This window comes from Eucyclogobius newberryi, unplaced genomic scaffold (assembly GCF_026437365.1).
Source record: "Eucyclogobius newberryi isolate DKJ021-1_F unplaced genomic scaffold, fEucNew1.0.hap1 SCAF_11, whole genome shotgun sequence".
NCBI lineage: Eukaryota > Metazoa > Chordata > Actinopteri > Gobiiformes > Gobiidae > Eucyclogobius > Eucyclogobius newberryi.
The window spans coordinates 35,122,261-35,137,101 of NW_027315735.1; the positions used below are offsets into that span (position 1 = coordinate 35,122,261).

Sequence of the window (14,841 nt, forward strand, 5' to 3'; positions counted from 1 at the left end):
CTCTTCCTCGTTCCCTCTTGTACCCTCGTCTCCTCCCTCCTCATCTCTTCCTTGTTCCCTCTTGTTCCCGCGTGTCCTCCCTCCTCATCTCTTCCTCGTTCCCTCTTTTACCCTCGTCTCCTCCCTCCTCATCTCTTCCTCGTTCCCTCTTGTTTCCTCGTCTCCTCCCTCCTCATCTCTTCCTCGTTCCCTCTTGTTCCCTCGTCTCTTCCCTCCTCACCTCTTCCTTGTTCCCTGTTGTTCCCTCGTCTCCTCCCTCCTCATCTCTCCCTCGTTCCCTCCTCTTTCCTCGTCTCCTCCCTCCTCACCTCTTCCTTGTTCCCTCGTCTCCTCCCTCCTCACCTCTCCCTCGTTCCCTCTTGTTCTTGCATTTCCTTCCTCCTCTCATCCTCGTTCCCTCTTGTTGCCTCGTCTCTTCCCTCCTCATCTCTCCCTCGTTCCCTCCTCTTTCCTCGTCTCCTCCCTCCTCACCTCTTCCTTGTTCCCTCGTCTCCTCCCTCCTCACCTCTCCCTCGTTCCCTCTTGTTCTTGCATTTCCTTCCTCCTCTCATCCTCGTTCCCTCTTGTTGCCTCGTCTCTTCCCTCCTCATCTCTCCCTCGTTCCCTCTTGTTCTTGCATTTCCTCCCTCCCTCATCTCTTCCTCGTTCCCTCTTGTTGCCTCGTCTCCTCCCTCCTCATCTCCTACTCGTTCCCTTGTGTTTCCTCGTCTCATCAACATTTGAACAGGTCTGTGCTGCTTTGTTTGGTCTGGAGAGAAGCAGACGAGCAGACAAGGACACGAGCAGACAAGGAGACGAGGAGACGAGGCCATCGAGCGCAGAGAGGTTAAGGATGCATTCCTCCACTTGACTGTACGGAGAGGGTTCAGGTCAGGTTCTAGCGCTGACCAAACTCCGAAGGATCAAACTCCAGAGCTTCACTTGAAACATCTCTGAGGAGGTCAGACTGGACCTCTCTGTGTCCACTTCCTCTAAACATGTTCAACTGTGGATTCAGAAGTATGTTTACGCCAGATGCCCCGTCTGAAACAACATTATACTCATTCTCCTCTGGTTAAACGAGAAGGAAGGTCAAATGATACTGTGTTTATCCCTCTCTTTTCGCGGATAACTCGTCCCGATATGAACCGTTTGTGTTCTGATTATTGAGAGAAGAAACATCACGATTTTCAAGATTTTTCAAGATTTTTCAAGATTATTACACGTTACATTTCCTCCAGCGTTTGATGATAAAGTCAAACAAACAGCCACTTTCGAGATATCTCCTTCATTTTTGTTGTACAGATTGACTTGAAATAACTTTTAAAACTGTCCCGACAATAATTCATATTTCAATACAATCCGAATGTTCTTCACGTCCGATATTTGTCATAAATGTTTATAGATGGACTCTTTTTATACATTTTACGACCCACGGCTCAGAGTGTCACTATTATTTATTAGTTTTCCCTTTGAAAAGCTGAAAACGTGCATTAAATGTGAATTAAGCCCAAAGTACGTGAAGAAATAGCACAAAATACCCAAAACAACGTGACCAAAACGGAAGCAAAAACACAGTGAATCACACTGAAGTTTGCGTCTTTTTTGTCCGTGTTTTCAGAAGCCGTTGGACACGTCGCTGATTAGTCCCAATTTTGCCAATTACAGTCATTACAATCATCATCGTTAAAAGTCCTTCTCCTATTTCTGTACCATTTTGGAGAGCTAAAAACACTTCACTGCGTCAACAGACTCCGCCGCCTCCTCCCGATGTGGCCGCGCCGTCTCTAATGAATTGACTAAAGTCCTGATCGCCTCCCCCGCAGAGCTGGCGCGTCCACGTCTGAAGCGCAGGAATCCTCCCCACGTTTGTTTACAAGGCGTCGGAGCGTTTTTAATGCGCGTCGCGGGCCGATTGTCTCAAACGAGAGCAGACGAAAACGACCCCGGTGTGGGTGTGTCGGCTCCGCCTTTTACGTTGAACAGGTGGAGTCATGATCTGGGCACGGTTTGAAGTACTACACCGCTGCTGCTGTTGTTGTTGTTGTTGTGTTTTTGGTCCGTTTGCTCTTGAAACATACACACTTACTGAAAACTACATCTACAAACTTTCCCAATCTGCACCTCAAGATTGAACATGTATCATTTTGTAAAGACCAGTGCTTAAAGCGCCCCCTACAGGCCGGACCACTCATTGAACCAAAATGCGATTTCTTAAAAGTGAAAAAAATAATGAAATTATCACAGAATAGCACATTTTTTAGGTTTATAAAATCACTTCCTGTTTGTAATTTGACATCACATAAGGAAATTACCCAGCAAACACTGGGCAAAAACTCATCTAACGTCATATTTTTTCCTTTGACAAATATAAATATATGATAGCGACTTTATTTTGATGAATTAATGTTTAGAGAGTCAAAAAAGTTGTTTCTTTGTGTAAATTCTGCATAAACTTTGACTGGAATGAGTGTCCCTGGTGTGATGTCACTTCCTGTCATTTTCTACTTGACGTTTTCTCCACAAATACCTGCTCGATTGGTGTAAAACTAAAATGCATGTGTAAAACAGGTACAAATGCACCAAATTAAGTCAAAATTATGCACTGTAAAAACCTGTCATGGGCCCTTTAAAGTCGCTCCTAACACTGAACTTTACAAACTTGGATTAGTGCAGAAGTTTCAGAGTTTACTCAGAGTTTACTCAGAGTTTACTCAGAGTTAGTAAGAGTTTACTCAGAGTTTACTCAGAGTTAGTAAGAGTTTACTCAGAGTTTACTCAGAGTTTTTCTCCCCGTTGGCTCCGTGTGGCTCATGCTCAGTTTCAGAGCCACATGAGCCTCACTTGACACTTGGGTCCATCTAAATGCAAATGGTGCCATTGATCAAGTTCATCATGTTGATTAGATTAATTACACCTCTTGCCCTCCCTCACTCCCTCCCTCGCTCCCTCACTCCCTCGCTCCCTCACTCCCTCACTCCCTCACTCCCTCACTCACTCCCTAACTCTCTCGCTCTGCTCCTCTCATCTCCTCTCTCGCTCCTTACTGTACTTCCCTACACTTCTCCCTCTTCTTCTCTCACACTCTTTCTCTCTCACACTCTTCTTCTCTCACACTCTTCCTCTCTCACACTCTTCCTCTTCCTCCACCACCAGAGGCGGAGGTTTCAGGGGAGTGGACTTAGCTGAGGCTGAGGGGGTTCAGCTCGGGCTCGTTCCCTTTATTTACATGGACAGTGAACTCACAGCTGACCTCATGACCTCGTGACCTCATGACCTCATGACATCATGACAGGGGCGTCTACTTTAGCACTTGCATGAACCCTTTGTAGCTATAAAACAACAACAACAGCTAATAAAAGGACATGGTTGTACACACATGTACACATACATCAGCACATGTATGTACACACATGTATGTACAGCACATGTGCTGTACATACATGTATGTACAGCACATGTGCTGTACATACATGTATGTACAGCACATGTATGTACACACATGTATGTACACACATGTATGTACAGCACATGTGCTGTACATACATGTGCTGTACACACATGTGTGTACAGCACATGTATGTACACACATGTTACAGCACATGTGTGTACAGTACATGTATGTACACACATGTGTGTACATACATGTGTGTACAGCACATGTATGTACACACATGTATGTACACACATGTATGTACAGCACATGTACATACATGTGCTGTACATACATGTATGTACAGCACATGTGTGTACACACATGTGTGTACAGCACATGTATGTACAGCACATGTGCTGTACATACATGTGTGTACATACATGTACTGTACACACATGTGCTGTAACATGTGTGTACATACATGTGCTGTACACACATGTGTGTACAGCACATGTATGTACAGCACATGTGCTGTACATACATGTGTGTACAGCATGTGTGTACATACATGTGTGTACATACATGTATGTACAGCACATGTGCTGTACACACATGTGCTGTACAGCACATGTATGTACACACATGTATGTACATACATGTGTGTACATACATGTATGTACACACATGTATGTACACACATGCTGTACACACATGTATGTACACACATGTATGTACAGCACATGTGTGTACACACATGTACACATACATCAGCACATGTATGTACACACATGTATGTACAGCACATGTATGTACATGTGCTGTACACACATGTATGTACACACATGCTGTACACACATGTATGTACACACATGTGTGTACAGCACATGTGTGTACACACATGTACACATACATCAGCACATGTATGTACACACATGTATGTACAGCACATGTATGTACATGTGCTGTACACACATGTATGTACACACATGCTGTACACACATGTATGTACACACATGTATGTACAGTATATGTATGTTCACATCAACACAAACACGTCAGTCATGTTCCTGGGATATTCATACTTCTGAGCTCATTACGTGCTTCATAAAAACAGTTATTAAATTGGGCTAGAACAGTTTTTCTACAAACGCTCACCGGTGTTTCTTAATTTCAAATGTTCCACATCAATCAAATCAAAACATGTAAATGAGTTCATGATAAAAGCTCGTTTGTGTCAGACGTTCACTTGTCCTCAAAGTGAAAACACAAACGACACAACGCTTCCATTTGAATGACATAATTCTGAATTATCGTTACTCGAGTACAGTCTTGGCCCCTCGACCTGCGTTCGCCCCGTTTGCCTCAGTGTTGATGGACGACCCTCGGCCGGCGCTGCACCGAGGTCAGCGTCACGCCGGCCCCAACACGTCGCTCGCCATTTGCATTTTTTACATAATTCAGCGCGGCTCTCTCAGACCCGCTGCTCGCACTCAGCTCGTAAATGTAGTTACGAGGGACTAATTTATTCTAAAAAAAAAACGCACGGGAAGCTCGCCTCCGTCGCCACAAACCGTCACTCTCGTTTAATTTGCGGCGATGGAATTTTAAACGTGATTTGGCGGAGGCGGAGCCAGCTTTTTAAATTAGTCACGGCTTCACACCGCTCCGTCATGGTCAGATTTATGGAACTATTAAAAGTGAAATCGTGCTGCATCGGAGTTTTGGGAGGTTCGCCCGGAAGCACGACAAGCGCTCGTAAATATTTCATATTTGTGCTTAAAGCGCCCCCTGTAGGTCGCACGACTCAATGAACTAAAATGCAGTTAAGAATTATAATTAAAGTGGTGATCAAAAATATAAAATTATTATTACAGAATAGCACATTTTTTAGGTTTGTAATGCAGGGTTCAGAATAAGCGGTATCGCATCACAAAATGCGACGCAATTTCTCTCAAATGCGATGCGTTCATCTGAAAAAAGTGCTTTTGTTTTGCAGCTTTTGCGAAGCTAAAATGGGTTTAATTGTATCACCAAAGCGCCTAAAAGTACTGATCACTCGTCAATCGATCGTCTATAATGGCATGACACATGTAGGACACTGTGTGGACATGTAGGACGCTGTGTGGACATGACACACGTAGGACGCTGTGTGGACATGACACACGTAGGACGCTGTGTGGACATGACACACGTAGGACGCTGTGTGGACATGACACACGTAGGACGCTGTGTGGACATGACACATGTAGGACGCTGTGTGGACATGACACATGTAGGACGCTGTGTGGACATGACACATGTAGGACGCTGTGTGGACATGACACACGTAGGACGCTGTGTGGACATGACACACGTAGGACGCTGTGTGGACATGACACACGTAGGACGCTGTGTGGACATGACACACGTAGGACGCTGTGTGGACATGACACACGTAGGACGCTGTGTGGACATGACACACGTAGGACGCTGTGTGGACATGACACACGTAGGACGCTGTGTGGACATGACACACGTAGGACGCTGTGTGGACATGACACACGTAGGACGCTGTGTGGACATGACACAATGTTGCAAGTGACACAACCTCGTTTTAAAAATCAGATGCGTATTCTGGGATCAGCCGGAGCAGAGACGAGTACTTAGGGACCGTCATCAAGTAGAAAAACGAAAAATGGAATGGAACGTCAAATAGAGCGGTACAATTTGAATAACACATAAAATACACCATGATGAACACCACAGCAACCTTTATTTTTCCATCAGAAGCTTAATACCTTTATTTTGTGAGTGTAAAGACAATTAATATGTAAATGAGACTCCTGCAAATAGTCGTCTGATTGATGATGATATGGAAGAAAGTTGTAAATAAGGCCATCTGACTTTGTGTTGATTAATTTGTTCAACAATTAATTGTATTTGCAAGTTTTATTTAAAGAAAAAAAAATGTAAAAAAGTGTTTAAAGGTTAATTTGTTAAGAGTTTTGTTTAATAGAATGTTTACAAATACATTTAAATAAATGATTGTGTTATATTAATGGAAAATATTGATTGTTAGTCACTTTCGTGTTTTGCTATGCAATTATGAAATTGCTATACAAATTTCAAAAAATTAACGGATTGTTTAGCAGCTGCTGTACAAGTGAAAATCCTTAATCTAAACCCTGTAATGTCACTTCCTGTTTGTAATTTATGACATCAAACTAGGAAATTACCCAGCAAACACTGGGCCAAAACTCATCTAATGTCACAATGTTTTGGATTTGACGAATACAAATATGAGAGCGAATTTATTTTGTTGAATTAATGTTTAGAGTCAAAAAAGTTGTTTCTTTGTGTAAATTCTGCATAAACTATGACTGGAATGAGTGTCCCTGGTGTGATGTCACGTCCTGTCCCTGGTGTGATGTCACTTCCTGTCCCTGGTGTGATGTCACTTCCTGTCATTTTCCACAGATTTTTTTACTTTTCTCCACAAATACCTGCTCGATTGGTGTAAAACTATCATTTATATGAACGACAGGTACAAGTACACCACAAAGTCCCACAAGTAAAAATAATAATAATTACAATTATAAAAAATAATAATAATAATACCCAACTAAAATAAATAATGATACAAATAATGTTAAAAAAACGAATTAAGAAAAAAATTATAATAATAGTAATAAAAATATAAATAGTAATAAAAATTAAGCCCCAAGTCCATTTTATCAAGTCGAGTGTGAAATTACTGACTGAAGTCCGATCTGAAGTGTGAGAGTATCATCCCTAACATGAGTGGAAATGCTGAATAAATAAATCATGATGAACATATGAATAGTATCTGTGAAGGCACGAGCAGCAGCAGCAGCACGAGCAGCAGCACATTCGTCTTTCTCGACAGGACACTCGCTCCGCTCGCCTCAAGATAAAAAGCAAATGTCCCGCGTCGTCATTCCACTCGATAATAAAGATACTGTACCTTTGATCGCTCAATAAATATTGCGTAAGTGTCGTAATCATAACCTTGAACTGTTCTGGGACACAGTCCACACCGAAGACGCCGATTAAACGGGAGCGAATCGACTCCACCCGCTTCAGAACGACTCAGAAGAGAACGACCCGAGTTTAATATTGAAAAGCGAGAAAAAAGCAAGAACAATTCCTGAGCCGTGACTCCAAACGAGCCTGGAACTTGACTGTAAACGAGCCTGGAACGTGACTGTAAACGAGCCTGGAACGTGACTGTAAACGAGCCTGGAACGTGACTGTAAACGAGCCTGGAACGTGACTGTAAACGAGCCTGGAACGTGACTGTAAACGAGCCTGGAACGTGACTGTAAACGAGCCTGAAACGTGACTGTAAACAAGCCTGGAACGTGACTGTAAACGAGCCTGGAACGTGACTGTAAACGAGCCTGGAACGTGACTGTAAACGAGCCTGGAACGTGACTGTAAACGAGCCTGAAACGTGACTGTAAACGAGCCTCGAACGTGACTGTAAACGAGCCTGGAACGTGACTGTAAACGAGCCTGGAACGTGACTGTAAACGAGCCTGGAACGTGACTGTAAACGAGCCTGGAACGTGACTGTAAACGAGCCTGGAACGTGTCTGTAAACGAGCCTGAAACGTGACTGTAAACGAGCCTGGAACGTGTCTGTAAACGAGCCTGGAACGTGACTGTAAACGAGCCTGGAACGTGACTGTAAACGAGCCTGGAACGTGACTGTAAACGAGCCTGGAACGTGACTGTAAACGAGCCTGGAACGTGTCTGTAAACGAGCCTGAAACGTGACTGTAAACGAGCCTGGAACGTGACTGTAAACGAGCCTGGAACGTGACTGTAAACGAGCCTGGAACGTGACTGTAAACGAGCCTGGAACGTGTCTGTAAACGAGCCTGGAACGTGACTGTAAACGAGCCTGGAACTTGACTGTAAACGAGCCTGGAACGTGACTGTAAACGAGCCTGGAACGTGACTGTAAACGAGCCTGGAACGTGACTGTAAACGAGCCTGGAACGTGACTGTAAACGAGCCTGGAACGTGTCTGTAAACGAGCCTGAAACGTGACTGTAAACGAGCCTGAAACGTGACTGTAAACGAGCCTGGAACGTGACTGTAAACGAGCCTGGAACGTGACAGTAAACGAGCCTGGAACGTGACTGTAAACGAGCCTGGAACGTGACTGTAAACGAGCCTGGAACGTGACTGTAAACGAGCCTGGAACGTGACTGTAAACGAGCCTGGAACGTGACTGTAAACGAGCCTGGAACGTGACAGTAAACGAGCCTGGAACGTGACTGTAAACGAGCCTGGAACGTGACTGTAAACGAGCCTGGAACGTGTCTGTAAACGAGCCTGGAACTTGACTGTAAACGAGCCTGGAACGTGACTGTAAACGAGCCTGAAACGTGACTGTAAACGAGCCTGGAACGTGACTGTAAACGAGCCTGGAACGTGACTGTAAACGAGCCTGGAACGTGACCGTAAACGAGCCTGGAACGTGACTGTAAACGAGCCTGGAACGTGACTGTAAACGAGCCTGGAACGTGACTGTAAACGAGCCTGAAACGTGACTGTAAACAAGCCTGGAACGTGACTGTAAACGAGCCTGGAACGTGACTGTAAACGAGCCTGGAACGTGACTGTAAACGAGCCTGGAACGTGACTGTAAACGAGCCTGAAACGTGACTGTAAACGAGCCTGGAACGTGACTGTAAACGAGCCTGGAACGTGACTGTAAACGAGGCGTTTCTGTTTTTAAAAATCCAAATTCGATCACAGCTGTCGTTTTAGAGACGCTGAATTGAAATATTGAGACGTAAAAAAAACAAAGGCTTTAAACGAACCTGCCGTTTACGGGCGCGGCTCCGATCGAGTTTTCCGCCTCTGACGCTGTGAAAAACGAGATCTTATCCGTGTTTTGATCGCGTTTTCTCGTGGAAATAGCGTACATTTAAACAAATACCGTCTATTTCAGCAGCTTTAGACGTGGAAGCATCTGGCAGAGCGAGGCCAGAGCGAGGCCGGGCGTGTTTATCTGCCAAATCCAAAGTGCTTTACAAGAAAGATGCATTAAAACCACAATAAGAAGAGATAAAAACATGAATTATGGAGCGAGGTCGGGAGAAGAGCGAAGATGAAACCGATTCAGTCGCACGACGTGAAAGCGAGAAACGCAATAATACACGACAGAAATACACGGGATTCTTTGGTCAGTTTGTCATGATTAGTATTTGTCTGCTTTGTTACTTTGTGTAAATAAAGAAATAAAGAAAGGAACAGTGCGCGGGCTCGTTCAGCAGGTTTTAGGTGTTTAACAGAATCACGTTATTGAAGCATAAATTGTGAATCTGATCCATAAGGGCAAAAAAATAATAATAATAATAATAATAAAAAATAGTAAAAAAATAATAATAATATATTTTTATTTCTTTAAATATTACTCTGCATATTTGGTGGGCCGGATTAAAAAGACAAATGGGCCGTATGATGCCCGCGGGCCGTAGTTTGCTCAGGTCTGATCTAATCGTAATGTTTGCAGTGATGTCGTTGACTTTATTGATGGCTGAGACGGCCCAGTTGATGTTTATATTTGTTTATTAAAATGACTAAAATTGTTCACTAAAGTTTAATTAAAAAAACACATAAAAAACAACGACAAGAGAAAATGCGTGAAAATTGAACGGACTTCATTTGGACCGTTTTATTTTCATTTCAACGTGCCGTGATTGTGTTTCTCTTGTTTTTTTTTGTTTGTATTTTGTTTTTTTGCTCTCTTGTTCTGATAACGTCCTTATTACTCTATTTTTTGCTTGTTTTTTCCCATCTCTCTGTCATTTTCCCATTTCTAAACTGAGTCATTTGTGAGGCATGAATAAAAAAGCAAAATGAAGCTCCAGGTTTAACTTTGACGAGGGAAACAAGGGTTAAAAGCGCCAAAAAGTCAAATTTAGCTTTATATGTCATAAACAACAGACTTAAAGGGCGTGTGACAGGTTTTTACGATGTTCCAATTCTGTGGAAAATGACAGGAAGTGACATCACACCAGGGACACTCATACAGGAAGTGACATCACACCAGGGACACTCATACAGGAAGTGACATCACACCAGGGACACTCATACAGGAAGTGACATCACACCAGGGACACTCACATAGGAAGTGACATCACACCAGGGACACTCATACAGGAAGTGACATCACACCAGGGACACTCATACAGGAAGTCACATCACACCAGGGACACTCATACAGGAAGTGACATCACACCAGGGACACTCATACAGGAAGTGACATCACACCAGGGACACTCATACAGGAAGTGACATCACACCAGGGACACTCATACAGGAAGTGACATCACACCAGGGACACTCATACAGGAAGTGACATCACACCAGGGACACTCATACAGGAAGTGACATCACACCAGGGACACTCGTTCCAGTCAAAGTTTATGCAGAATTTACACAAAAAGAAACAACTTTTTTTGACTCTCTAAACATGAATTCAACAAAATAAAGTCGCTCTCATATATTTGTATTTGTCAAATAAAACTAATTTGGGACAATAGATGAGAGTGATCCATTTCAAACAGGAAGTGGAATTATAAACCTAAAAAAGCGCTATTCCGTTATAACTTTTTAAATGTAAAAAACGTAACTGCATTTTAGCTCAATGAGTCGTCCGACCTGCAGGGGGCGCTTTAACTTGGAGAACTCTGACATGACCTTTCACCTCTGACCCTCTCTCAGCATCAGATTTCCACATCAGTCCCGGCTGTTTAAGTGGATCACAGCGGGCGCCACGTGACCCGGCTCGTCAATAACGGCATCGACGGGCCATCGGGGGGCGCCTCTCTCGCCGCGTCCAGCCGCTCGCCGCACGGAGCGCTCGATAGCACCGGGACGGGGCGAATGGATTTTCAACGCGCAAAGATAATCAGAGGTTTGCGAGCAAGTGGAGATGTCAACGTGAGCGGCCAAAGGACAAAAGAAGAGAACAAAGGCACTGTAATTACCGCTGTTATTAACGGCTTGATTACACGAGTCGCCTCTGCGCCTTTGAGGAAAGTTCAATAAACCTTGAGTTGTGTCTAAGGCGGTGGAAAAGTGGAAAAGTTCAACATTTTAAAGAAAAAATGTGTGCAAAGAATTAAATCTGGACTGAGTCGATACTAAAACTGGACTAAATAAGTCTAATCCGGCCCTAAACCAGTTATGGCTCGAACCAGGACCAAACCAGGGTCAAACCAGGACCAAACCAGGGTCAAACCAGGACCAAAACAGGGTCAAACTAGGACCAAACCAGGGTCAAACCAGGGTCAAACCAGGGTCGAACCAGGACCAAACCAGGGTCAAACCAGGACCAAACCAGGGTCAAACTAGGACCAAACCAGGGTCAAACCAGGGTCAAACCAGGACCAAACCAGGGTCAAACTAGGACCAAACCAGGGTCAAACCAGGGTCAAACCAGGACCAAACCAGGGTCAAACCAGGACCAAACCAGGGTCAAACCAGGACCAAACCAGGGTCAAACCAGGACCAAACCAGGGTCAAACTAGGACCAAACCAGGGTCAAACCAGGGTCAAACCAGGACCAAACCAGGGTCAAACCAGGACCAAACCAGGGTCAAACTAGGACCAAACCAGGGTCAAACTAGGACCAAACCAGGGTCAAACCAGGACCAAACCAGGGTCAAACCAGGGTCAAACCAGGGTCGAACCAGGACCAAACCAAGACCAAACCAAGACCAAACCGAAACACACTGAAACGCGCTGAAATGCACTGAAACACACTGAAAACACTGAAACACACTGAAACTACACTGAAAACACTGAAACATAGTGAAAACACACAGAAAAAACAGTGAAAACACACTGAAACACACTGAAAACACACTGAAACACACTGAAAACACACTGAAACACTGAAAACACACTGAAACACACTGAAAACACACTGAAACACACTGAAACACACTGAAACACACTGAAACACACTGAAACACACTGAAAACACACTGAAACACTGAAAACACACTGAAAACACACTGAAACACACTGAAACACTGAAAACACACTGAAACACTGAAAACACACTGAAACACACTGAAACACACTGAAACACACTGAAACACACTGAAACACACTGAAACACACTGAAAACACACTGAAACACTGAAAACACACTGAAACACACTGAAACACACTGAAACACACTGAAAACACACTGAAACACTGAAAACACACTGAAAACACACTGAAACACACTGAAACACTGAAAACACACTGAAACACACTGAAACACACTGAAAACACACTGAAACACTGAAAACACACTGAAACACACTGAAACACACTGAAAACACACTGAAACACTGAAAACACACTGAAACACACTGAAACACACTGAAACACACTGAAAACACACTGAAACACTGAAAACACACTGAAACACTGAAAACACACTGAAACACACTGAAACACACTGAAAACACACTGAAACACACTGAAACACACTGAAAACACACTGAAACACACTGAAACACTGAAAACACACTGAAACACACTGAAAACACACTGAAAACACACTGAAACACTGAAAACACACTGAAACACACTGAAACACACTGAAAACACACTGAAAACACACTGAAACACACTGAAACACACTGAAAACACACTGCATTACACAAAGCAGCTGTCGCACATGAAACCCAGCGCCACGACGGTCCAGTCACGACGCTTCCTTTTGTTCAGTTCAACGTAAATAAATACAGGACATTTGGCTTTAATGCGTTTCTCTCGCTCTCGTTTGTGTCAGAACAAACTCTCCTGCAGAACGAACTCTCCTGCAGAACGAACTCTCCTGCAGAACGAACTCTCCTGCAGAACGAACTCTCCTGCAGAACGAACTCTCCTGCAGAACGAACTCTCCTGCAGAACGAACTCTCCTGCAGAACGAACTCTCCTGCAGAACGAACTCTCCTGCAGAACGAACTCTCCTGCAGAACGAACTCTCCTGCAGAACGAACTCTCCTGCAGAACGAACTCTCCTGCAGAACGAACTCTCCTGCAGAACGAACTCTCCTGCAGCACAAACTCTCCTGCAGAACGAACTCTCCTGCAGAACGAACTCTCCTGCAGAACGAACTCTCCTGCAGAACGAACTCTCCTGCAGAACGAACTCTCCTGCAGCACAAACTCTCCTGCAGAACGAACTCTCCTGCAGAACGAACTCTCCTGCAGAACGAACTCTCCTGCAGCACAAACTCTCCTGCAGAACGAACTCTCCTGCAGAACGAACTCTCCTGCAGCACAAACTCTCCTGCAGAACGAACTCTCCTGCAGAACGAACTCTCCTGCAGAACGAACTCTCCTGCAGAACGAACTCTCCTGCAGAACGAACTCTCCTGCAGAACGAACTCTCCTGCAGAACGAACTCTCCTGCAGAACGAACTCTCCTGCAGCACAAACTCTCCTGCAGAACGAACTCTCCTGCAGAACGAACTCTCCTGCAGAACGAACTCTCCTGCAGAACGAACTCTCCTGCAGAACGAACTCTCCTGCAGAACGAACTCTCCTGCAGAACGAACTCTCCTGCAGCACAAACTCTCCTGCAGAACGAACTCTCCTGCAGCACAAACTCTCCTGCAGAACGAACTCTCCTGCAGAACGAACTCTCCTGCAGAACGAACTCTCCTGCAGAACGAACTCTCCTGCAGAACGAACTCTCCTGCAGCACAAACTCTCCTGCAGAACGAACTCTCCTGCAGCACAAACTCTCCTGCAGAACGAACTCTCCTGCAGAACGAACTCTCCTGCAGAACGAACTCTCCTGCAGAACGAACTCTCCTGCAGAACGAACTCTCCTGCAGAACGAACTCTCCTGCAGAACGTGAAACTCTAACGGAATAAAAGCCACAGCGCAGTCGTCGTACTGGAGTTACGCAACACGAGAATAAAGTGTGCTGTCCATAAATCCATTTGAACATATTCCTGATGCTTTTTTAAAATATCGTTTTTAAAAAATATTGCTATCAAATTAATGAAAACATTTTTTTATAAATCTAATGATAAATCGGGATATTTTTCTTTTTTTCTTCTCCTTTTTTAACATGACGAGAATAAAGTGTATTGTCCATAAATCAAAGTAAAAGAGCCCAAAAATAGACAGAAATGTTCAATGTAAATTCCATAAATGTGATATTTCTGCATTTTTGTGGTTTATTTTATGGTCTGTTCATACCTCAACTAAGACTTTCACAAAGAGATTTGAACATATTCCTGATGCTTTTATTCTTATCAAATGAATGAAACAATTACGAAAAATCTAATGAAAAATCTGATTTTTTTTTCTTTTTTTCTTCTCCTTTTTTAACATTATGAGAATAAAGTGTATTGTCCATAAATCGAAGTCAAAGAGCCCAAAAATAGACAGAAATGTTCAATGTAAATTCCATAAATGTGATATTTCTGCATTTTATGGTTTATTT

General features: G+C 43.7%; 1 protein-coding gene across 2 annotated transcripts in view; it reads right to left on the bottom strand.

Annotated features, from left to right (window-relative positions):
- Nucleotides 1–14,841, bottom strand: part of htr4 (5-hydroxytryptamine receptor 4) — a 198,683-nt gene that overhangs the window by 183,182 nt on the left and 660 nt on the right. The gene's annotated exons all lie outside the window — the stretch shown is intronic.